The sequence below is a fragment of the Protopterus annectens genome, chromosome 3.part1, assembly GCF_019279795.1.
Source record: "Protopterus annectens isolate FY-2018-M chromosome 3.part1, PAN1.0, whole genome shotgun sequence".
Taxonomy (NCBI): domain Eukaryota; kingdom Metazoa; phylum Chordata; order Ceratodontiformes; family Protopteridae; genus Protopterus; species Protopterus annectens.
In genome coordinates this window covers 204,773,998-204,800,638 of record NC_056732.1, presented here as the reverse complement: position 1 = coordinate 204,800,638, position 26,641 = coordinate 204,773,998, and the positions used below count along the sequence as shown (strand labels likewise).

The following is a 26,641-nucleotide window of genomic DNA, read 5'->3' as shown; positions in this document are numbered from 1 at the left end:
CCTTCTTCACAATTTTCTACAGTAACATGTTTAACTTTTAGTTATGTACTTACCATAACTTTAGATGTTTGGGATCCATCTCGCCTACATTCTGTACTGATGGGCTCGGAGCCGATCCCTCGGCTCCGACTCGGCACGCTATGCTATAGAGCGAAGCCTCTTATTGGCTGAGCTATTTTCTATCCCAGGATGCACCACCACTAATCCCCCAGATCTTGTTTGTCCGCATTCATGCACACATACATAACTTGTTTATATAACATTGCCAGATGTTTCAAGGTGAAACAACAGGATTCGGACCTTTTGATCTCCTCTGATCTCCAAGGAAGGGGGAAGGAGGGTGGGTTATTGGGAATGTAGGCGAGATGGATCCCAAACATCTAAAGTTATGGTAAGTACATAACTAAAAGATGTTATGTGATCCTATCTCGCCTACATTCTGTACTGATGGGACAGCGTCCCTAGCACCTAAATCCTGGGTGGCTCACTGGAAAACACTCCTGAGCACTGTGGAACCAAATGAAGCTCGTCCCCTAGATGCCACATCCAATTTGTAGTGAGAAATGAAAGTGTACGGGGAAGACCACGTAGCCGCAGCACAAATGTCACTAATGGCAAGCTTAGAATGAAATGCTATCGAAGTAGCCATAGCTCTTGTAGAGTGAGCTTTGACAGAGGTCGTAAGCTCTTTATTAGAAGAGGAATAAGCTTGAGTAATATAGTCTCTGATCCATTTGGCAATAGTGACCTTTGTGACGGCTCTGCCCAATTTATTATCCGAAAAGGATACAAACAATTGATCTGTTTTCCTTGTTTGTTTGGTCCTATCTAAATAAAAACGCAATTGCCTGTGGACATCTAATGTGTGGAATATGTATTCTGCTTTGTTTGAGTACTTTGGAAAGAAAATTGGAAGTTCTAATGACTGTTGTAGGCAAAAACTGGAACAAACCTTATGGACAAAGGATGGATTTGGCCTGAGAGATACTCTATCTTTGTGAAAAACCAAGTACGGAGGTTTTACAGACAAAGCTTGAAGCTCTGAAACTCTTCTGGCAGAAGTAATCGCAACCAGAAAGGCAGTTTTCCACGATAGAAATTTTAAATCACATGTTGCTGCCAGTTCGAAGGGGGAGGAAGTTAAGGCACGTAACACCACATCGAGATCCCATGGAGGATCAGGATGAGAAATTGGAGGTCGTAAAAGCGCAGCACCTTTCATGAAGGTCTTACACAATCTGCTGCTCATTAAAGGTGGGTTTATAGACTCGTGAAAATTGGAAATAGCTGCCAATTGAACCTTGATGGTAGAGACTGAAGAACCTTAATTGAAAAGGGAAGCTAGAAATTTCAGAACTTCTGATACGGGAATAGTGATGGGATCCAGACCCCGGAGTTGAGCCCAAATAGCAAATCTCTTCCATTTGCTAGAATACAATTTCTTAGTGGCAGACTTGTGGGCCGAAGATAAGATGTGTACAACTTCCGGGTCTAAGGTATGATTCCTGACTATAGTCGGAAGAGGAGGAGCCAAGCTGTCAATTTCAAGGTGTGTAGGGACTGGTGGAGTAGTCCCGACTGATGAACTAATAGGTCTGGAATCTGATCCAGGAACCATGGACCGTCCAGTGCATATTTTCGAAGATAGGGAAACCATACCTGACGAGGCCAGTAAGGAGCAACTAAGATCATTTTGCTCCATAAGTGAGATGCCTTTTGGATCACTCTGGGAAGGAGGGGAACTGGGGGAAAAGCATATAGCAAGCCGGTGGGCCACGGATGGGCTAGTGCATCCATAGGGCTCTCCCCCGGAGCCGGAGTGAGGGAGAAGAACTTTTTGCACTTTGCATTCAGCGGGGTTGCGAAGAGGTCGCAACAAGGAATTCCCCATTTGCTGAAAATCTGATTTGCAACCGTAATGTTCAGAGACCACTCGTGTGGAGAGGGGATAGTTCTGCTCAGTCTGTCGGCTATCACATTGGACTTGCCAGGAATATGAGTCGCCACTAGAAATCGTTTGGTCGACACTGCCCACTCCCAAACTCTCATGGCCTCTCTGCAAAGGGGGTATGATCTGGTCCCTCCCTGCTTGTTCAGGTACCAGACTACTGACATGTCGGAGTGAACGGCAATTACGCCCTGAGGGAGGTAATCATGAAGGGCTTGTAGGGACAGAAACACCGCCCTCATTTCTAAGATGTTGATATGAAGTAGGGTCTCTTCCGAATGCCATTTGCCTTGGACTGACCTGCCCAGGGAATGCCCCCCCCCCCCATCTGGGAGGCGTCCGTAGTCAAAGTGGCCACAGGAGGAGGTGGAACAAAGGGTCGTCCCTGATCCAGATTGGAGGGCACCAGCCACCAGCGAAGGTCCCGTTTGCAGGTTTCCGTGATCCATATGAGGTGACTTGAGAGGGAGATCCTGAAAGGACCACTGTGTTGAAAGAAGCCACTGGAGAATTCTCATGTGCAACCTTGCTAGGGGTACTAGAAGAACCGTGGTGGACATAGATCCCAATAGCTGCAGGACCATTCTGGCTGGGGCCTTGGATCTGGGAAGTAAGGCTCGAACTTGAGCCTGTATGGTTTGTATCCTTTCTGTAGGTAGATAGACCCGCATTCGGTTTGAGTCTATCGCTACTCCGATGAATCTTATGCGTTGAGATGGCAGCAACACAGACTTTGGCCAATTGAAGGTGATTCCAAGGGAAGTGCCCAGTGATATTGTGGCTTGTAGGCTCCGCAATAGTAGATGCTTGGAGGTGGCAGTCAGAAGCCAGTCGTCTAGATACGGAAACACCTGGAATCCTAGACTTCTCAGGTGAGCAGTCACGACCGCCAAACATTTAGAGAACACCCTGGGGGCTGTGGTGAGACCAAAGGGCAGCACGCAGAACTGAAAATGACTGTCTCCTAGGCAGAAGCGCAGATGTCTCCTGGACACTTGATGTACCATGATATGGTAATAAGCGTCCTTGAGATCTATGGAGCACATCCAAACACCTTTCTCCAGCAGTGGGAGAATGGATTGTAGGGTGACCATTGAACTTGGACTTTTGACTGAACGATTTAGAATGCTGAGATCCAAAATGGGCCTCAAGTCCCCGGTCTTTTTTGGCACCAAAAAGAATCTTGAGTAAGTCCCTAATCCGATCTGGTCTTCGGGGACTGGTTGGATGACTCCTTTTTGAAGCAGCTTTGAGACTTCTAAGGCTGCAATTTCCCGTTGACTGGGTGGCGGGTCCGGGATTTTTTTGGACTGAGGTGGGGAGTGAGAAAAGGGGATGGCGTAACCTCTGGCAATAATTCGAAGCACCCATCAGTCCTGAGTGATACCTTCCCAGGCTTTTAGGTGCCTCGAAAAATGACCCCCGACTGGCTCTGGAGCTGCACAGTCAGGCAATCCCTCAGGGACTGTGAAAGGCTGAAGATCCATGAAAGGACTCGCGGTCTCCAGTGTTGCGGGGGCCTCTGCCACCTCTGGGACAGCGTCTTCCAGCAGAATTTCCCCCTCCTCTGCCTCTAGAAGGGGGATCGTCCTGCTGTGAGGGATAAGACTTCTGAGATCTACGGAACCACATTTTCCCTCCTCTTTTAGCCTTGGGGTAAGGCCGAAAGGGAGTGGAAAATCATGCCCCTACGGCAGTCAAAGTCTTACCTTCTTGCTCGCAGCGGGTCAATGTGTCCTTTACCTTGGGTTCAAACAAAGAGGACCCATCAAAGGGGGCATCGGCAAAGGAAGACTTGAAGGCCTCCGCAAAATGACACAGGCGGAGCCAGGCTTGCCTCCGTAGAGCAATGCCTGTACCCGCCGCTCTACTCGCCCCTTCGGCCGCATAAGAAATGAGCCTCATGGACGAGTTTGATATGGATGACAGCGTAGCCAACTGATAGCCAACCGTGTGGGCCAGCTGCTCAGGTAGGTTACTCAAGAGGGTATCTGAAAGCTCCTTGATCAGATCCCTCTGAAACCTGGTGAAGTGCGTTAGATAGTTCAGGGACCTTAAAGTAAAGGCCGCTGAACTTAGGGTGCGCTTACCGTACCAATCCATGCTCCTAGACTCCTTATTAGGAGGATGGATGGACGTCGAAGCCTCTGCTACATCTTGCTGGGTAGCAGATGCCACCACCAAGGCATCTACAGTCACACCTTTCGTCAAAAACTCCTTTTCTGGGGATGCTGACAGGAACTTATTTGGACGAGCAGGCACCGGTTCCACAGAGTCTGGGTGTTCCCATGCCCTTCGACAGATCAAATCTAGGAGCTCGTCGAAGGGCAGAGACACCCAGGAGGCGGAGGGCTGAGCCCCGAAGGCCTTAAGGAACACCGACTCATCAGCAGAAGGGGGTTTGGATTGCCAGCCGCCTCGTTGTTTGAGGGCTTCCAGGATGTCTGCAAAGGAGACATCATCTGAGGACGACTTAGGGGACCCCTCTGTATCATCAAGATCAGTGTCTGACGTGAGAGACTCATCGGGGGAGTCAACATGCTTCCTCTTGCACGATCTTTTCCTTGGAGGTTCCTCCGAAGAAGCTTCAGAGGGACCTACAGGAGGGGGGGAACCCCCAGTGGGGGTGACCTCAGGCCCCAGGGCTCCGCTGTCTAAGGACAGGGGGACTGCCAAAGACCCAGTCTCCGTATGCAGGAAAGGTGCTGGAGAGACCGTGGAGGTAGCCAAAGAGGATTTGGCTAAAGCACTCCTCATGGCCCTGAAGGCCGGACCACCAGAATCCTGGGAAGGTCCCACCACCGTGGCCACAACAGTAGATGGTACCCCCGCAGCCGACGCACCGAGAGGAAGGCTTGGGACCAAAAACATCAGTCCCGAAGCATCCCCCCCGGGGCCGACAGAGGAGGTCCGTGTACCGAACTCTGACTCGAGAGCCGGGGTTGGAGTAAGGGTCGGGCCCGACCCGAAAACCTCCATCGGCTCCACCAGCACCGGCTCCAATGGTGCCGAGGCTGTTGGAGGAGGAACCATAACTACAGGGTGGACCATCGGCTCCGAAGCCGAATGGGCTGGAGCCAAAACTAACTTTTGGAACACAGGAGACTGGAAAAGTCTTAGGAGCACCCTGTCGATGTCCGAATCAGACATCTTGGAGGATCTAGATGAGACCGATCGGGTCCGAACCGACTTCTCTATTGGCTCCAAAGGACTGGGGGACCGGCTCCGAATGAACTCGACCAATATCGGTTCCGAGGGAGATCCCAAAACAATTTCCCTCGGTGCCGAGGAGGGCTTCGGCGCCGAAAGGGAAGAGTCTGAGCTGGCAACCCTCATCGGCTCCAAAATCAGTGGAGCCGATGAAGGTGACCCGCCTCTCGACGCCCCAGTCCTCGGCTCCTAAACCAGAGGAGTCGAGACTGGAGGCATCGAGGCAGACCGTTCTGCCCTCGGCTCCGAAGTCCGTGGAGCCGATGGAGAAGCCTGCCTAGGTTTCTTGGCAGTCGGTTCCGACAGACTGGTTGGAGCCGACGCTTTTTTCTTCTTGGTAGGAGAGGAAGAGGAAGATAAGGCCTCCACGAAGGAGGGTTTAATCAGCCCTTTCAATATTAATTTATTCTTCCTCTCTTGGAGGACTCTAGAAGAAAAGGTGTGACACACGCTACAGGACTCCTGTAGGTGCTTGGTGCCTAAACAATATACGCACGAGGAGTGGTCGTCAGTTATAGACATTTTATAACCACACCTCGCGCACTTTTTAAACCCAGAGGGTCTATGTTCTTTTGACATACTGACTAACAGGCACTAACAACAAGTTAAAGTAGGAGTATCTGTTCAGTAATGAAGATTTTACCACAAAACAAAAAATTTTTAACCAACTTTGTTTTTTTTTTTTTTTAAACGAGACAATACACTACAATATCAGGAAAAAAATACTGAAAAGGAGGGCCAAGACCCTCTAACTTAAACAGGTACTTGACCTCCTGAAAAAAACAAAAGACACTAGATAAAGAATAGGGGAAGGCCCCTCTAACTTAAACGGGAAACCTTTCCCTTAATCAAAAACACAATTTTCCACAACAAATGTCAGCAAAACACACTCGTACAACAACAATAGCTGTTAAAACAGCTTTTAGGGTAAGAATAGCAAAATTCCTGACAGGAAACTTTGAAGAAAACAGTACTTAGCTCAGCCAAGTTTGAGACCACGTCCTAGCTTGTAAGCGGCAAACAAGATCTGGGGGATTAGTGGTGGTGCATCCTGGGATAGAAAATAGCTCAGCCAATAAGAGGCTTCGCTCTATAGCATAGCGTGCTGAGTCGGAGCCGAGGGATCGGCTCCGAGCCCATCAGTACAGAATGTAGGCGAGATAGGATCACATAAAATCTAATTGTTCCCTGCTCTATATTTTCTTCTTCATTTTCCCATTTTTTAGTAGTAAAGGACAGTCAACTGGAAATGTCAACTCTCATTACATTTTCTAGATGCTGGTTTACTATTCCTGGTGGTATTCTACTGTTGTGCCAAATGTGTTGTTTCTCTGTGAAAAAAACGTTTTGGTCGTTCCCAGTTTGTTTGTGTCTTTCGGCTTTTCCCGGTTAGGGGTCGCCACAGCAGAACTCTGGTCCGCTAATGATTGGTAGTAGATTTTTACGTGCTGAGTTGCCAGCCCTGATGCACAACCTTCAACGAAGGTACGTCCATTCACGCATGTCTCCACACAGAAGACGCTCTAGCTTATCTAACGATATCTTTTTTTCCCATTTAACATTACTGTATTTGGTGCATTCTGTATTCTTCCTTCACTCATATTCAGTGTTACCCATTATTCCCACCCTCCTGTGCAAACTTTTTTTTATATCATACATTTTCTTAACCTCATATACTTTACTAGAAACATAAAAAGTTCTTAATTCGTATTCTTCTACATATGATGTTCTGGACTGTACATTCACATTTCTATTTAACTGCATGCTTAAATTATAAAACAGAAACTATTTCCATGTTGACAATATGCTTTTTTTCTGTGGTTCAGTTATAAATCATTCTGCTAAAAAAAGCATCTTCGTTGCTCAAGTAAATTAAGGCTGTTATATCTTTTAAATCAAATCATCGTCATCATCATCAACCCCCTTTCCCATTTTCTACATCGGATTGAGGTATCGTGTTCACAGTTACCATCTCTAGAGATTTAATGCCACACGCCTGCTTTCTTCAACACTCATACAGCAAACCAGTAAATCCACAAAAAAAGCTCACACCAGGTGTAGTGCAGCAAGCAAAATTGTAGTCCAAATTCAAACACAATGCAGCAAACAGTGATGCAGCAAGCAGAGATAAATCCAGCTTTGAACTCCAAGTTTAATCTAAATTCAAAACGTAAGCACTTTCGTCACTTAAAACATTAATACAGGAAATTCATCAGACAAAGTACTTTACATTCAGCTTCCTTTTAAAAGGTAAAACTTGTGACCTCACTTCCTCTCCTCCATTCATCTACAAAAAAGTTTTTAAAGAACCACTGTTTTTTTTTTAAATGCAAGTACAACACAGTAAGAAACTACATGCATAAAACCACATAAATAATGTCATGCTATACAATTACATTACAACACAATAAAAAGCAACATTTATAAAATCACATAAATGTTACTATAGTTTGTCATGTAATCTAAAGATAAAAAACAGTTGTTTTTAAATCCTAAAATGCAAAAAGAGTATTTAAGCCATCAAATTCTAGCCTACTGAATGTGTTGATAAATAATTTAGGTATTAAATACTGGACATTTAATATTTAGCAGTATCAAATCTTATCTTTTCAAAGCTTTAAGTTTTAATAAACTGGAAATTGACTGGTTGTCATTCAAACCTGGCCAATGAATACAGTCTAGTCAGATTTGACAAACTTAATTCTGCTTTCTCCAGTAAATAAGACCATGCTCCACCTCTAACTGAGGGAGATATTGATTCTATTATAACAAACTTGAATTTATGTTCATTATATTGCCCTATATGTTTAGCAAGTGCATTAAGTGGGCATTGATCCCTGATATTCCTAAGGTGTTCACTTATTCTGTATTTGAGCTTGCGCTCCGTTTTTCCAATGTAAAACAACATGAACATAATTCACAAAGGGAGCAATAGTCCACTCTTTCAGTGGTACAAGAAAATCTGTTCCAGATTTCTATTTTTATTCCATTGATGTTTACTTTATTAACCTCTTAAATATAGGAACAAAATTTACGGGACCCACATTTGTACATGTACCCTGTACGTTGTGCCTCTTTTTGACATTCAAGTAGTGTTTTGATGTTATGTCCTTTCCTGAACACACATGTAGGTTTATCACCTAGAATTGCTTTTATATCCCTTTCACAAACTAAGAGTTTCCAATTTTTCACTAGTATGTCCTCAATAAAGTATGCATCAGTGGAAAAACTGGTTAGAAAACATGATTTAAACTCATTTCCTTTTTCAATTATTTCAACATCCAATTGACTAGAGTGGTAGATTATAGACTCAGATCTAACACTAATACTACGTGTATTAACTTCAAAATTTGTGTCTACATTACATTCAGAATTTAACAAGGGTACAGAGTGTCCATTTGCGCTTTTTTCTATTACTTCATTCATGATGTTTTCCACTAAATCAGATGGATAACTTCTTTTCAAAAACATTTCCTTCAAATTATTATATTCCTTTAAAAAGCATTAATTTAATGACACCATACGAGCTGCCCTTACAAATTGTCCCTTAAGGACTCCTTGTTTTTGGTGGAATGGATGGCAGCTCTTCTTCTTCTTCTTCAGCCTGGCTGACTCACAATTTCAGCAGACGTCTTTGTAGTTTTCCTTTCAGTGTTTGTATCAATTCTTCTCCATCATTCTGTTGCAGATATACTCCCTAAAACTGGCTTGTCCACTAGCTGAGCATCCGCCCATATTTTATATCAACATTTCTTTCTTTCACTCTCTCCCAGCTTTTGCCAGCATTTTCAGAAATGTCCTGTTCCTGTAACACTCACATTACCATTGTATTCCAGTCAGAGTTATTTACATCCTTTGTCTGTTCCTCTTGGATGAAATCTATTAAGACTTGCATTTCAAGTCTTTCTCCATCAAAATCAGTCAAAATTACCTCTGCTATTTCTGTATCAGGTTCCGCAGGCCCAGCAGTGTTTTACTTCTATGACTGATCTCTTCTTTCATGCTGTAAGCCCAGTAGCAACCCTCTACCACCATGTAATGGCTCAGACCAAAATTTCTCCTGTTGGTACAAATACCACCTTTGGTCTTCCCTGAAAAGTGGCCACTTGCCTCATGGGACTAACCCGGGCAATAAAGTAAAAATGAATAAATAAGCTGTATAACAAAATGAGGGAAAAGGTGTAAAAATCCCCATCCCCTACCTTGAGACCAAACTGAGATATGCTAGCAAGGAACTTAAGAGCACTACTAGAAAATGTCAAGCAAAGTGCAAACTTAAGGTCACTACAGATACTGAAGGACAATGCAAATCTTTTTTTCATTTATGTCAATAAATTAAGGAATAATGCTCAACAACTTACTGAGCTCATCCATAATGATATGCATTCCAGTCTCAAGGATGTAGCCAATATATTGGTTGACAGATTTAGTCGTCATTTTATCCCACAAAAATCATTGCACCTACTATCCTGGAAAATTAATTTTCTCTTGCAATCACCTTGGAACAAGTCTTAAAATCAGTATCAAAGGTTAAAAATAAGGTTTCTATGGGACCAGATAACACACCTGGCTATATTCCAATCAGTGCCAAGAAGGCACTATTCAAACCTTTACTTGAATTATTCAGCCTCGGTCTATCTGCAGGGTTTATCCTTGATAGGCCATTATTACTGTCTTACAATCTGTTAAGGCAGGGGTAGAGGCAGAGAATGTTGAGATACAAGTGTCCACTTATAATTGGTCATGATCCTGCAAGTGGTAGTCCCTATATGGTTCTTCATCTTGAGGACACTGCACAAAGGTGGGTCACTAGAGAAATAGGGGAAGGAGTCTTTAAATGGTGAGAAATTGCTGATAATCCATTGAACAATTTTACATTGCAAATGTATGCATTGCTGTAGTTTGAAAAAATATTAATAACTGATATGGTGTAAAAGTATATGTCTGTTACCAAGAGTATAATCTAATGTAGATATAAATATATAAACCATTATATAATTTAGCAATAACCCATAACTGGATGTGGATATCACAGGATTTATCCATGGTTTGTGGGGTTTAATCATGTGAGCGAAACCCAGGTGATCAAACAAAGTCAGCCAAGGGTAAATCTTGTGATACCCACAGCCAGGAGTGGATTATTGCTGTTATACCATAACATTATTTAATAAAGAAATGCTTACTCTTCTTAATAATATCTTTGTATAATGGCACTTTAGTGCTTTTCTACTTTCTTCAGTGTTTATTATTGTACTACGCATGTGCATGGTACTTATGTCTTCTCACTTGTACAATACATCAGTGCCGCAATGTCTCTCTCGCTCTCTTTTTTCTTTTTTAGTGAGAAGTATAAAACTAGTGTGTGTGTCTTTTTTCTCTCTGTTAGAAGCCTTCAGTAACTTACCAGAAAAACAAAAGTAGATAGAGCAAAATATGAAGAAAATTAAAGGTGCTTTGCAAAAGGGTAAACAGTTGTGATAAATGGTTACCAGCAGTATGATCATTCATGCTGCTGGTAACTATATCTCTGAACTGTTAGAGTTTTGCAGAACATTAATGATTTTTCTTAGATTTTTTCCCTGTCCTTTGAAAAACATTTTATGGATGGCATTATAGAGCTAATGTCGGCCGGAAGCCCAGGTGCTTAACAGTAGTTTAGCAGCCAGACTTTGTGTTTGTATATGCTTCATTTACAGTGGACACACTGACTGGATTGTCCAAGAGCGTGCATATTTTTTTGAATAGTAATAACCCTTTATTGTATAATTGTATATAAATACATAATTAGCTGAATGATGAATATGCAATAGGCTTAAAATTTGTTCTTGAAATGTTAAAGGTCTGAATAGCTAAGTCAAGAGGAACCTCAGTCTGAAGGTCACAGATTCATCTTTGGTGCATTTTCTACCAGTGCAAGATGAACATCTCTTCTCAGAAGACAATACTATATTGAGGAGAAAAAGGTGAGTTGGTTAAGTTTGGGGGGTCTGGTTTGTTCACAAAAATGTAGAGACTATGATTGTGTCTGATGAAAATATTGATGCAAAATCCAAGCAGTTATTTGCAAACAATGAATGCTGAATAATATTTCTCAGAACATTTTGAAGGGGATCGGAGTTCAAATTTGTTGTTGTCTAGCCTCCTCTTCCTCCTCCCTCTAAAACAAGTTTTTTTGCAGTTTTTCAAAATGTGGAGTCTGTTTTCCAAGATTCTTATAGTAAAGGATTTAATAAACAGCACCTGAAAAACTCCACTAAGCTAGAGTCTTCATGTATAATACCTTAAACCACCTGCAGTGGTAGACCATGGAATAAATGCAGATGACCCCTTATGGATATACAAGTGTTTCAGCTATACAGCTGCTGAATGCCTATGATTGTTTTTACTTTTAAATGTTTACTGGCATGTTTAAGCCAATAAATCAACCACCACTAGCCATAAACATTCCACATTTCACACTTTTTCTGAGCTAATCAGGACAGTCTAAATGTATAATTTGGTTTTATTTTGGAAACACAGAGTTTATAAACAAGCCTGATGTCCATAAACATTAGAGTAACTGCAAAATATACCAGATAACATCCAATCCAATGGGTGCGATGGATGCACAGACAAACTGTTTAGTAAAAACTATAAAAAGGACCCAGCCAAGGTGGAATCTTCTCTGTGTTATACCTTAAACCTCATGTAGTATAAGCCTATGGGATATACAAAAATGAACTTTTGATGACATATATGTGTTTTAATATGACAGTTCTCATGAGCACAGAAAAAGAGCAAAATGTGGCATGTTTGCAGCTAGTGTAGTTTGGCTTTATTGGTCTGAGTGCAACAGATTAAAAGTAAAAATGTATTAGCATTCAGAAACTATTTAGAGAATGGAAGAAATTAATAAAGCTATGGCATACTTTTTAATAGGTAAGATTGTGCCTATGTAGGTCAAAGAACATAACCTGAGTGCATCGGGATTTATATTGGAATTCGCAACGAATAATTGGAAGAGGCATGAGAAGACATGGGTTCTTTATGCAAAGGTGATTAAGTCCAGGTATTTATTTAACAATTATAACCCTGGTAAGTTACAATCCTTATGCTAAGGGAGTGGGAAGTAAGTAGTGTTGGTCTTCATCTGTCATTTATAGGGAAATGTCTAACAGCACCATAGAAATGGCAACTGCCTTTGCAAAATTTTATGGTGAGACCTTTAATAAGCAATTTTGATACACATGGCAGTAGAAGAACACTTTCATGAATGGCTTCTCTTGGGCCATTTGATACCAGTGCAGCTGGCTTATGTAAAGATCCTGTTATAAGGGGTGAGATCATGAGTGTGAGAGATTCTTTACTGGAGTGAAAGTCTCCTAGTTCTCAAAGGCGGTCTTAGTGCCCTTCATTTAGTTGCATGATACTACAGAGCTCATTTTTTAGTTGGTGGTACTTCATTACTCAAGACAGTGGTTTCCCACATGGAAGGTTTGTGAAGTTTATAGTTAGTGCCTGTTGCACTATCATATGCATGTCTTTCAGGTTTCTTGGTGCTTTCAAAGCTCAAATGCTGAAACCAGAAAAAAATAAAGTCAACTTGGAATGTCAAAGAAATTTTCTATTATAGTTAGCTGACTCTCTGTCTGATCCCCTCTTTCAGCTTACATATTAAGCAAGCCATGGTTTCATTCTTATTTCCGGACTCACATTAAACTCACAAAAATCAGTTGCTGATGGTCAGTGGTCAGCCCCCTCATGAAAGTGTGTGCTTCTCTGAATGCCCCAAGAAAGAATTCACCCCAGATGAGCTTATTTTCCACAAGTGAGTTTAATGTATGGCGGATTAAGCAAACACACATGCACATTTTATGTCAGCTGTAGTAGAATGGGAATTTTGAATGTGGTTTGGCAGTAGCAGTTTTCATCAGCCATAATAGTAGCTTAAGCAGGGATCAAGATAAAATAATGTCAGCTGGACTAGCCAGCACAGAGATCGAGGTGCAGATGGTAAGGTGTGCATGTGTGTGTGTGTGTGTGTGTGTGTGTGTGTGTGTGCACGCGTGCGTACGTGCGCGTGTGCACGCATCTGTATAAAATGGATTTTACGTAGGGAGGATTCTGATTAAGTAACTTGCTTACATGGAGAATCAAACCCCATACACCCTGAGCTAACATCTTAATCCTCCACACCAGTTGCCAGACCTCTCATAATGTTTCCTAGTTCTCATTGTTTGGAAAATCCATGTCCATGCAACACCTGTTGTAGTTCTGTTAAACATTTAAATGGATTAAAGTTGGTAGGTACGTAAGGCTCTGTGCTGTTAAAGAATTGTTTCCTTTACTCAAAATTACAAGGCTTGAATCCCCCCACCTCCATTTGCTTATGGTAAGGCTGTGAGTAAGTCACTCAGACAGTATTCCTGGGTCACCCTGAAAAATGTAAACTTTCTCCAGTGGGTTTGACTTTGTCCAGAATTCCTGATTAGAGAAACTGAAAAGGAAGGAATTGATTGTAGTAAACAGGGGCTTTGTGATGAGCCATTTTTCAGGCATGATCCTTGGTTTCCTTTTTTTGTTGACTGTTGATAGTGCGTTTATTTACTGTGATTAAACTGCACAGTATGAAGTCTACTAGTTTAACATTAAATTATTAAATATGAATGCATTTTAAATTTAACTTTTTTTTGGAGGCACACGGGTGTGAAATGCACTGTGTTGGGCCACAAGAATTTTGTATCTGGTGCAGATAAGTTAGGGCTATATGCTGTTGATGAGCTGCTTTCTGTACTGCAGCTTTTGATTCCCTCAGCCTTTGTTTGTCTGAGTTTGAGTCTGGCTAAGTTATTTCACCAGACAGTGCTCCTGGGCTGCCCCTGAAAAACACACTTACATCCAATAGTCTTTCCCAAGCTGTTAGCATATTCCTTCCACATTTGTCTTTTGAATGCCCACATCCGTCATTTAGTTGTTAATTAGTCCTTCTCTATATACTATTAGACTATAAATCCTTGCATGACTGTTAAATGTGAGTTTCTAATGAAGAGAAGTTTATTGTTGCTCATGCTGTTCTGTTTTCAGTGTGGAGGTGTTTTGTTTCATTCATTAAACAGCTGTCAGTATTTGGGTTGTAAAATTTTAATAAAAGTTTTAAATTAAATCAAAATATATGTGATCATTGTAAAAGTAAAGAAGACACACTGACAGGTATCAACAGTGTTTTATGATAAGTGGGGACAGAACACGAAGTAATGGGCTATTGGTATGGCTGCAGGGACATCTGGTCTTTTACTCTGCCTAGGCATCTCATTTGAACATGGTCCAGCTTCTATCTTATCATTCAGAAACTGTACATGAATATTTAGCCACATATATATGCTCTTTTTGTATTTCTATATATTAAACCAGATAAAGGGGCAACCCAGGAGCATCATTTGGTTAAGTAACTTAATCAAAGTCACACAGTAGAAACATCAAACCATGCATCTTTTGCTACATGAAACAGCTCATTAACAATTTAAAGACTTAATCCCTTATAGTAACTACCAGACCCTCACATTTTTTAATAAATCAGTGCGGGTTAAAAATCATTAAGATTTAGAGTCACTCAGTAATACCAGTTATTATAGTTTCATAGTTCTTGTTGTTCAAATGTTCAGAAAATACATGTTGCTGAAAACCTGATCTGTTAACTTTTTAAGTGAATTCAAATAGATTGTTTCTTATCTGTTTCATAATATACAGAACACCACTGTGTTCATCTCATACTTAAGGCCTGTCCCTCATTAATGTAGTTTTTGTTAGTGACGAAAAACAGTACTGTCTCCTTTTGTGCAGAAGACTGTGGCTTCTATTCCCACACCAGGTAGATGGATTGCTGACATTGCAGTGTAGGGGGATGTGGCACTCCTGAGTGTGTCATCCTTTGGATGAGATGTTAAACAGAAATCCTATCTGCTTAAGTTGGTGGCAGCTCATGTGAATGGACACAGTCCCACAGCACCTATCAGAAAGAGAAGGGGATTTTTATTTTCAACTTATTTTAACCTTATTTACAATACATAAATATACATATTTATATATTTAGAGAAAAAGAACAACATTCCATAATTTAACTCTTCATCAATTACCAAAAGATGATTACATTCATTCAGACCCCAACTCTTTTCTTCATAACCACCACTTGATTTTTCAGATACTATTTGTTGAAATCCACTTACCATTAAACATAACCTCATTTAACCTTTCATTCCAAATTGTCCAAATTATACTAAATATTGTTTTCACATTATTAACATAATCATTGCAATGTTGTCTATAAACTTAACCATGTCTATATTTATTTATAATCTTGCAATTCCTTAACTATTTTATTTTCTATTATTTTCTTGCCATAAACTTTTAACTGTTTTACATGTTAAAAATGTTTTCATTTGTCTCCAATTCCCCACAATACAAACAAACTGTCTCATCAACTTCTTTATAAGACATATTTCTTTTAAAAGTTAGCTTATTAATTTATAATCTCCATAAAAATCTCGATATACGGCATTTTTTACAATTTATTCCTTTGCTTTATAGCTTTGTTTTTTTTCTGTTAAATGTTCCCGAGGACTCGTACAATAATTTTGTCTCATGATATTCTTATACCAACTTTTCCTTTTTTCATCATCTCTATCTATTCTTAGTTTCCACATTTTCATTTTTTTCTTGATACAGCCTTATCTCTTAAAGTTTATATTCCTTTTCTCTTTTATTAATTTTAATTACATCATTTTTTTTATTTAAATGATTTTTTGCCAATGTATTCTCTTTTCTACTTATCCATCTTAAAATGTTATATAAATTTACAGATGCTCCATACACTATCGGGTTCAAGAAGCCAAACCTCCCTTTATCTTTTCCCATATACAAAACTCCTCTTTTGACTAGATTTAGTCTGGATTCCCACATGAACTGAAAAATTATTTCAATAAACTGCTTCTCTATATCTATTGAGATCATATATATACTAGCTAGATATGATATTTTCCCCATATATATTCTATTTATTAAACCTACTTTTTATTTAATGACAATCTATACCTACTCTACACAATTTTAAGTCCTTTTACATCTCTCAAAAATTTTCCCATTGCTCATTTTTTATATCATACTCTCCAAATTCAGTTCCTAAAGTGGATATTGTTTTGCCAAATTGCATACCTTCCAATTCTTTATCATCTCCTATACCTTTACAGTTTTGTTAATTAATATCTAATCCAACCTCTTGTAATCTTTTAAATACTTTCTTAAATAATTACTTTTTCCATTTCTTTAACATTTTTGTTGTTAATATTATGTTATCAGCATAAGACATAATAATAGAATACTTTATCCTTATTTCTTGTATATGTTTACTCTCATCCAATTCCTCAGTTAATCCTTTTATTACAATATTCATAATCATTATAAACAAAATGCTACTCATTGGGCATTCCTGCTTTGCATCTCTTCTCATCATTATTCTTTTGCTAAACTAACCATGTACTAGAATTTCAATATTGGTGTGCTTATATAGTGTTTCAAGTACTTTTTTGATTTTTATACAAGACTTGTATTCATAGATTTAAGTTCTTACGTTCATAGCTTAGTACTAGGCTAACTGCCCTTTTGGGCCATTTGAAGCCTAGCCAATTACCCCAAGTGAGACTCAAACCCTGCACCTTGTGTCTTTAAGGTAAACACCTTAACCATTATGACATCCTCCCGTCCATTAATTGCCATAAAATATTATGCTCTATTAAATCCAATGCTTTATTTATATCTACCACTATTAATTTTATTTCTGTTTGTCCTTTCTTAATATCATCAACTATCTCCCTAATTATCATTAATACTTCTTGAATCAAGAAAAACAGAGATAAACCTTGAGAAAAAACAGCAAGGGATCAGAAACTCTCAAGGCAGTCACAAAGTGAAACAGGTTGTGCTAGTGTACGTAAACTTGAATGTATGTGCAATACTTCTTGAATCCCTTTTTCTCTGACCCCAAATATATTGGCTTCTGTTATATAATGTAATTTATCTTCTAATCCTTTTTGGATTACTTTCATAAACAATTTATAGTCATAATTATTCAACATTTTAGGTCTCCAATTTTTTATTTAGTCCTTCTCTCTCTTCTTCCATATAAATCTCATCACACCTTCACATATTTCTTCAAAAGTTATCTCATTATTTAACCATTCATTAAATACTTTTATTAATATTTATTTTTTGCCATAACATTAGCTTTACATACATTTGATATACTATACTGTCTAATCCAGCTGCTATATCTACATTTATACTTTTAGTTACTTTATCTATTTCTGCTTTTGTAATCTGCTGTTCCAGTTCTTTATTTCTTCTGAAAACTGTTTTATCTTCTACAAAATTTTCCTATTTAACCCTTTTCCTTTTACCATTTCTTTCACATATGTAACTACAACATCAATTGCTTTAAATTGCTCTTTTTTAATTTTCCCATAATTACTTTTCATTTCTCTCATTATACCATCTTCCTTTACTTTAATACTCAAGTATGGTGATAGGTTCATAGGTTCATAGGTTCGTACTAGGCTATCTGCCCTAGGGCATTTATAAGCCTAGCAAGAGTGTGTGTGGCTTTCACCACCCCTTAGGATGAGAATACTACGCCCATTTAGGGTTTAGTTTACTGTGCCTCTGTCTAGTAGTGACACTGAGATTACCCCTGGGGTAAACCTACGATCTCCCATCCACTCATCAAGACTTCTCTTGAATAGAGTTAGTGAGGGGCTCTGCCTAACATGGATTGGAATTCTGTTCCAGAGTGTAGGGAGCCTCTGGGTTATGAATCTGTCCCTCGAGCACGTCATATTTATTTCTGTGTTGAGGTTTAAGTCTCTTGCTCTCGTGGCTCTGATGGATTTGGATTTTTTGAGGTGGAGCATGTCCATTAATTCTGGATTGGACATGACCTTGTACGTTAGGCACAGGGTCACCTCTGAGTAGGCGGTATGCGACTGAATAGAGCTGGAGTTTTTTCAGTCGGGCAGCATATGACATATGTTTAAGACCCTTTATCCTCTTGGTGAGGAACTTTTGGGGTCTTTCTAACTGCTGCAGGTGTCGGGTAAGATACATCCCAAATGGGGCATTGTACTCAATCATTGGCCTAATAAGAGATGAGTACAGGGGCACAATGACCTCGCTTGATCCAGATGTGAAACCCTTCATGATAAGGTGGGCAATATAGAAGGTCTTCCAAACCACTTTGGCAATGTGAGTGTCAAATGAGAGGTTACTGTCAACCTGGGTCCCTAGGTCCCTGATTACCTCTTCCGTACTTAATGGATTACCACCTATGTGGTAATTTGTGGGTACCTTGTTTTTCCCAAAGGGTATGACTATACATTTTTTGGTGTTAAGCTTAAGGCCATGGCTCTGGCACCAATTATCCGTTTCTATGAGTCCTCTCTGAAGGTGCTACCTCTTCCTTCTTTCCCTGTAAAAATATTTTTGCCTGTATAATAACTTTTTCATTTTCTCTTGATTTTTCTGATAAATTTCTTCTTTTTCTTTCCTAAAATAATTCCTTTCATTTCTATCTAAACAACTTAAGACATTATTTTGAATTTGTCCATATTCCTTCTTATATTTTCATCTTTTCTTATTCTCCCATATGAAATACATCTTTTTATATTTCTTTTTAAATGTTATCCACCATTTGGTCCAGTTCTTTTAAAAAATTCTCATTGCTAAAGGATCCCTCCATAATTTTATTATGTCTTCCTGACTATCCATGTTCCACTCTTTTCATTGATTCTCTTAGTGCTCTTCCCTATCTTAATATATTTTTTATTTTCATCTATCACAATCTATATTACTAAATGGTCAAAAAAACTGTCTCTACTACTTGTTCTATTATAACTCTTATAGTTTTTGACAATAGAAAATAATCTATCTCTTTCTGAAATCTTCCTCTTTGATATGTGTTTTTACTTAAATTCCATAATTTCAAGTTTCCACATTTTTATCTTTTTCATTACTTTCTTATCACTTTTATATATTTGCTTTTCATTTCTTAAATTACAAAACCTCTTGTTACTATAATATCCATATTTACTACAACATAATTGAATATATCAGAAAATAATTTCTCACTTTTTTATATAGCACATATGCATATATGGTTATTAATCAATACACTTTCTTTTCCCATCTAAAATTTACTGCAATTAACCTTCCTAGTTTAAATAAAGTATAATCTAGAATTTTTATTCCTTTTCTATATAATACAGCAGTTTCTGAACAACTTACATGTCTCAAATTCCATATTATACCACCCACACATACTGTCTCTGTTCTCTTTCTTCTTTATTTAAAATCCTATTGTCTTCTAGTATTATTATAGCCACATCAAACTTATTACACCAGTCTGTTATTCCTATTCTCCTAACCATATTCTTAATATTATTAACATTAATTGATGGTATTCTAAGATTATATGTTGCTTTTCTTTCTAATCTGTTGGAGATTATTATAATTATCCATTTCCTTTCTTTTTTAGATTTTATTCTCAGTTCTTGAAATTTTCATTTCCTCTTCCAATTGTATTTTTCTTCTGAACCACTTCATATCCTCTTGCTCACTGATCTCTGTACCACTCTCTATTTTACCTTCCCCTTTTTGTATATTATCCAAACTTTCATCTTGATGTGTTTTACTACTTTCTCTTTCCTCTGTTTGTAGTTCCTCTAATTGTAATATTTAATTTTCATTCCTGTTTTGTTGTTCTATTCACATTCTAGCCGCCTCTCCTTCTCACAATACATACATACATGCCCTGTTTATTTACATTTAGAACATTCTTTACAGTTTTTTTGCATTATGACCAATTTCCACACATAAATAACATATTTTTTTATCCCAGTTGTTCACAAACTGTCCCTGTTTCCTACAAAAAAATGCTCTTGGTTGTCCGCAATACTTAACAACAGCTATATTCCATTCAACATTAATTATAGATGGAATATGTACAATTTTACCATTCTCTATTTTCAAAATTACATTACAGTCCCAAGCACCTGTCAAAAGTCCTCTATTATCAAAAACTTTTTAAATGTATTTTATTTCATTGCAAAAATACTTTAGTAAATATTTTTTCACAGTCTCTCTTCCAGTCTCTGTTCAAAACTGTATATTGATTTTTTTCTGTGTTTCTTGTCTTAGCTACATAATTGTTCTATGGATAAATGTCTTTTCTCTCTCCATACTTCTTTAGTAAAACTTCTAAAACCTCAGGAGTCTCAAAGAAAATATCACAGTATGTCACTTTATTACAAAAAAAAAAAAAAAAAAAAAAAAGTCAGGAACAGTGTACCAAAAACAACTATGAAAATGTAAAATACACTGCTGCAGCCAGATCCACGAACACTTCACGTTTATTAAATGTAAATTCCACAAGACCAGACTGAGCGCTTTCTTCCCTTAAAATAGGGATTTCGTCACAATCTGATTGTTTATGAATATTGTTCAGAGAATGTACATCCATGCAACACTTATTGTCCTATTAACATTTAAATGATTTGAAGTTGTCTGGTACTCATATAGTCAAAGATAATGGGTTTGAACCCTTTCACCTCCATTTGCCTACCTTTAGCAATTCAGTTAATCAGACAGTGCACCCAGGTCATGCCTAATAAGGGATGCTTTGCCAATTGGGTTTACCTGGTTGATTAATACATATAATAATAGTTAAAATTTGTTATTTTTGTCTCCCATTATTTTTGGCTCTGTCCAGAATTCTTAAGCAAAGAATTTGTGAGATATATTGGTTTGTTCTTTGTAAAGTTTGTGGCCTTATGCAACTAGTTGTGGATTACTATCACTAAATGTCAAGCATGTGATTTTCAGATTTTGTATCCTTATAATGCAAAGCTGCTTGTTGTTCTATCAAACATTTCACTATGTAAGATTAATATTTTGAAAACTGTTTCTGTTGTTTAAGAGGGCAAAGAGGAGTTGCACTGTGTGGTTCTCACATAAAGGTCAGATATATTTCTAGGCAGTTGTTGAATTTATTCATTCACTTAATACCAAGCAAGTATCTGAGGTGTACAGTCATATAAGTGTCTGTAATTGATATGTGTGTGTGGGGTGGGGGGTGTCAAAGATCAAAGTGTTAGCAATATAGTGAGTAGAGTGAATGAAATAATAACAACTGAGAAAAGTTAAAGTTGTTTGTCACTGACGATTTATAACTACAGATGCTTGGAGATAATATGAAAATAATTTGCCTATTTGTGAGTGGGAGTGGGGGAGGGGGTCCTGGACTTTTTCAACTTACTTTCAAGTGTCTAATGTTTGAAGATCTGGGTGTGCGGTAAAACAACAATATATTACAACTGGTGTATTACTTTTTGTCATTAATAGTTTACAAGGAAAATTTTAATTTTTAACCAAACAACTGTTCTGGCAAGCAAAGAGAGAATGGGAGTATCAATGAACTCTCTAGAAGTATAAAATGCATAGTTTAACTAGGGAGTGACCTTCCTTCTTAGGTGTTGGTAAATGTGTCACATTTTAGCCATCTGTTCCACATTGCGCAAAATAGTATAGGAATCTACAGCTTGAAGATAAAAGGTTGACTTATGGCTGTGGTTTCTTTAATCATTTTGCTTGTTGATGTTATGTATGGTATGATATCCATGATATTGCAAGACTGTTTTTAGCTTTACTGATCATTGCTTGACACTGACTGGAGTTGCTAGTGTTTTTTTTTTTTTTGGGGGGGGGGTGCTTGGCAGCGCTTGGACTTGTGCAGCTTGAGTTGTTTCTCCCAAGAGTATCTAATGATTGAAAATGTGGTAAAACAAGTTTGAAGCAACATGGTGACCATTCTGTGAACTCCCTCGCTAGCTGCTAGAAAATGTTCTACATTTCACCCATTTGTACCACCTTATAGGAGATAGCGTAGTCTTCAAAATGCATATTGATGCAGTTTCTTTTATTATTTTACTTGTTGGTACTATGGATGCAATGATAACTTCAAACAATACTAAGCTGTCTGAAAATGAAGAAGTCTTACCTTTAAGAATTTAAGTATATGTAGTATTAATTCTCAGTCATTAAATACACAAATTCTTAAACTCTTTTCCTGAGACTTGTTCATAGACAGTTATAATAACTCTGAGAATATTATAACTGCATCATTTAAACATTTAAAATCCTGCACATACAGCAAAAGTATGCAAGTCTAGGAATAGGTTATTGTGACCAGACATTCCTTTTTTGAATGCTATTCATACGTCTTAACTGTCCCCATTTTTGCAGAATGTCCCTCATTTTGCTTCAAAGGTCTGCCCTGTCCCTCATAACATTTTTATTTTCTGGTAAAACAGTCATGATTACAGTCAGACAGTCATTAGAGTTTTATAGTTCTTATTGTTCAAAATGCATATTGATGCAGATCTTGTTGTTCCATTAACTGTTTAAGTAAATTAGAGCAATAGTTAAAAAAATGCTCCTGATTGAACCCCCCGCACCCATTTTTTTGCTTTCTCCAGAATTCTTGACCAAATAAGTTAAGAGGTAGTATGCTATCCCAAAACATTCTGATCTAAAGTTTCTGTTGGTGTTATTTTAGCAAACCAGAAATCCAGAAATACAGTGCTAGGAAGATTATGTTGCTGCATATGCTTGGCACAGAATTTTTTTAATCAGTGCTGTTTTTTTTGTGAAGGGGCTAGAAAACCAACATGTATATTTACAGTCTCAGTAGCTCAACAGGTAGTACACTCGCATTTGGTGCAGAAGGGTTTGGGTTCTGTTCTCATGCCAGGTACTTGGATTAATTTTTCCAATACCAACACTATAGGGGAGCATAAGGGGGTGCTGAAATTCTGGGTGTGCTATCCTTCAGATTAGACAAACTATCATTGCAATCCAGGAGGTGTTAACTGACCACTCTTGCTTCTATTTTAAAGAACTTTTAACAGACATATAAACTGCTTTGCAACTCACCAGTGTCTGCAATGCGATGATATGCATTTTGCATTGAATGTTGACAAAATGTGCTATATTTGTTTTATACCTTCCCTTACTATGCACCACAGAACAAAAGTCCAACTTTCTGTTCTTGAATTTGGGTTAATGATATTTTGCTCTTTCTAATGAGGCACAAATGTCTTTGCATGTGACATTTTCTCTACTTTGTTATATTGGTAGCTACGCCGTTGACTTGTTACACTGAAGCATATACATTATCCAAACCATAATCCTTGAACATGATAAGTTGTGAACATTGCCAGGATTTGTAAGGTTATGATATTCACATTTTTTTAGGGAAATTGTCTTTCATTTTTAACAGTGGATCACGAGTGAGTTCTCACCATGTATCATGCATTCTATACTTTATTGGCATGGCATTTTGACTATTACAGAATGAGGAAGGGTGTGAAAAGTTCCAGTGAGGTCCAAGTACACTGCCCTATCAGAGGAACCTAGAATGATAGCTAAAGTAATCTGATAATGGAAGTCTATCAGGCTCCTTATAGTAGATTTACCCCTTGGAAAAGCCATGCTGATTGATGCCTAAATAGTTCCTTGAATGCCTAGTTTAGTCAATGGCTGTAGAATATACCTTTCAAAATATTTGTTTATTATCAGAGTCAAGCTTATAGCTCTACAGTTTTGAGGTAATAACCTATCAGCCTTTTTGAATATTGGTGTAATAACTGATGTTTTTAATTTGCTTGGAACATAACCATTTCTTAAAATACCACTAAACACATTATGTAATATTAGAATCATGCTGGGTTTTATGGATGATATTAAAATCCCTGGAATGTCATCTGGGTCCATAGATATAGCCTTCCTAACTTTATTAAGGGATTTGAGCACCATTTCCTCAGATATAGTTGAGCATCTACCTTTTATCAATGATACTAAATCAGGGCTTTCCAATTTAGATCCTGCTGATAGATTTGAATTGTTACTGAAAAGTCTGTTAAACTTGTTCAAGCAATAGGTTCATAGGTTCATAGGTTCATAGGTTCATACTAGGCTATCTGCCCTAGGGCATTTATAAGCCTAGCCAGAGTGTGTGTGGCTTTCACCACCCCTTAGGATGAGAATACTATACCCATTAGTTTGCTGTGCCTCTGTCCAGCAGTGATACAGAGATGATTCCCGGGGTAAACCTACGATCTCCCATCCACTCGTCAAGATTTCTCTTGAACAGAGTCAGTGAGGGGCTCTGCCTCACATGGACTGGGATTCTGTTCCATAGTGTAGGGAGTCTCTGGGTGATGAATCTGTCCCTCCAGCACGTCCTATTTATATCTGTGTTGAGGTTTAAGTCTCTTGCTCTCGTGGCTCTGGTGGATTTGGATTTTTGAGGTGGAGCATGTCCATTAATTCCGGGTTGGACATGGCCTTGTATGTCAGGCACAGATCACCTCTGAGCAGACGGTATGTGACTGAATAGAGCTGGAGTTTCTTCAGTCGGGCATCGAATGACATATGTTTGAGCCCCTTTATCCTTTTGGTGAGGAACTTTTGGGGTCTTTCCAACTGCTGCAGGTGTCGGGTAAGGTACATTCGAATGGGGCGTTGTACTCAATCATTGGTCTGATAAGTGAAGAGTACAGGGGTACAATGACCTCTCCTGATCTGGATGTGAATCCCTTCATGATCAGGTGGGCAATGTAGAAGGTCTTCCTAACCACTTTGGCAATGTGAGTGTCAAAAGAGAGGTTACTGTCAACTTGGGTCCCCAGGTCCCTGATAACTTCTTCCGTGTTTAATGGATTACCACCTATGTGGTAATTAGGGGTTACCTTGTTTTTCCCAAAGGGTATGACTATACATTTTTGGCATTTAGCTTAAGGCCATGGCTCTGGCACCAGTTATCCATTTCTATGAGACCTTTCTGGAGGATGTCTGTGTCTGATGGAGTGTCAATTATGGTGCCCAGTTTGCAGTCATCTGCAAATTTTGTCAGCCACAATCCCCCTATGTTTGCCTGCATTTCAGAAAAATAAATGCCGAACAAGAGGGGGCCCAGGACTGAGCCCTGTGGGACACCGCTCGTGACCGGCTTAGAGTCTGACATGGCACCAGCAACTCTAACCCTGTGTGTTCTGTCCTTGAGCCAGTTTGCAACCCATCTTGTGACATATGGGTTTACATCTAAGCTGGTGAGCTTTTCTATGATGCCCGAGTGGGGTATTGTGTCGAATGCTTTTGCTAGGTCAAGGTAGGCTGTGTGAACTGCCTTACCCTCATTAATGGCCTTAGTGACTGTTTCGAAAAAGTCGACCAAGTTCAAGAGGCAGGATCTGCCCTTGACAAAGCCAAATTGGGTAGGATCCAGTGTCTGTAGGTCCCCAATGTCTTTATTTATGAGTTCCATTATGATCCTCTCCATAGCTTTGCAGACAAGGCTCGTCAAGCTTATGGGGCGGTAATTTCCAGGGTCCGTAGAAGCACCGCCTTTGTGGAGAGGGACCACAGTTGCCGTACGCCATTCTTTGGGTACGTATCCTGTAGTAAGGCTAAGATTAAACAGCAGCCTTATGTGTGGGTTTAGTTCCTCATTGAGTTCGTGTAGCACACAGCCGGGGACACCGTCCGGTCCCATTGATGCTGTGTTTTTTACTTTAGAGAGAGCAGCTCCCACCTGGGCATCTGAGATGTTTGGGAGGCTAGACTCTGGTGGGATAGATATTTCTCCTTTTGGGGGGGAGGAAGGAGAAATTTGCACTGAACCTGTCTGCCAGTATGTTGGCAATGTCTGTGGGTTCAGTGATTTTTTTATCATTTTGGACTAATTCTGAGCATATCTGGGAGTTTCCACCCAGGTTTCTAACATAGCCAAAGAAGGCTTTATGATTGTCTTTTGTGTCATTAGCGATTTTTCTCTCAAAGTTGGCCTTGGATGATTTTATGAGTGATCGTAGTTTTTTGCTAGTATTGATCAGAGATGCCTTCCCATTTAGGGATTTTGCTCTGTCATATAGTAGCTTTCTCCTCTTGTTGTAGAGTTTGTTTATGGCTGGAGTCCACCAGACCGGGCGCCTGCCTTTGGTGGAAAGGGTCTTGATTTTATTAGGGATTGCTTGATCCATACATTCCTGGAGGTGCTCGTAGAAGGCATTTGTAAGGGTTTCAGCAGCGTGGGTTGTGGTTTCCACTGGCTCGGGGGCCTTGAAGGATACCACTCCAGTCTTAAGAAGTATGAAGTTTGCTTTTGAGAAGTTCTTCACTGTGGTCTTTTTTGCTGGGGGTGGGGCGGGATGTGGATCTCCAGTGAGATTAATTTATGGTCTGATCTCACCAATGAGGGATATACTTCGGTGTGGAGCATTTTGTCCCCATGTTTGTGATGATCAGGTCTAGTATATTTTCTCCTCTTGTGGGAATGGTGACTAGTTGTTCCATAGCATTTGAGTTTATGAACTCAAGGAACCTTTGGGCTAGGGTGTTGGGGCT

At 39.1% G+C, this 26,641-nt stretch overlaps 1 protein-coding gene across 1 annotated transcript in view; it reads left to right on the top strand.

Annotated features, from left to right (window-relative positions):
- LOC122798064 (C-C chemokine receptor type 4-like) overlaps positions 1 to 26,641 on the top strand; it is a 103,083-nt gene that overhangs the window by 57,202 nt on the left and 19,240 nt on the right. Inside the window, exon 2 of the mRNA XM_044066716.1 lies at positions 10,998 to 11,121. The gene's annotated coding sequence lies outside the window, so the exon portion shown is untranslated. The remainder of the gene's footprint in view (positions 1 to 10,997; positions 11,122 to 26,641) is intronic.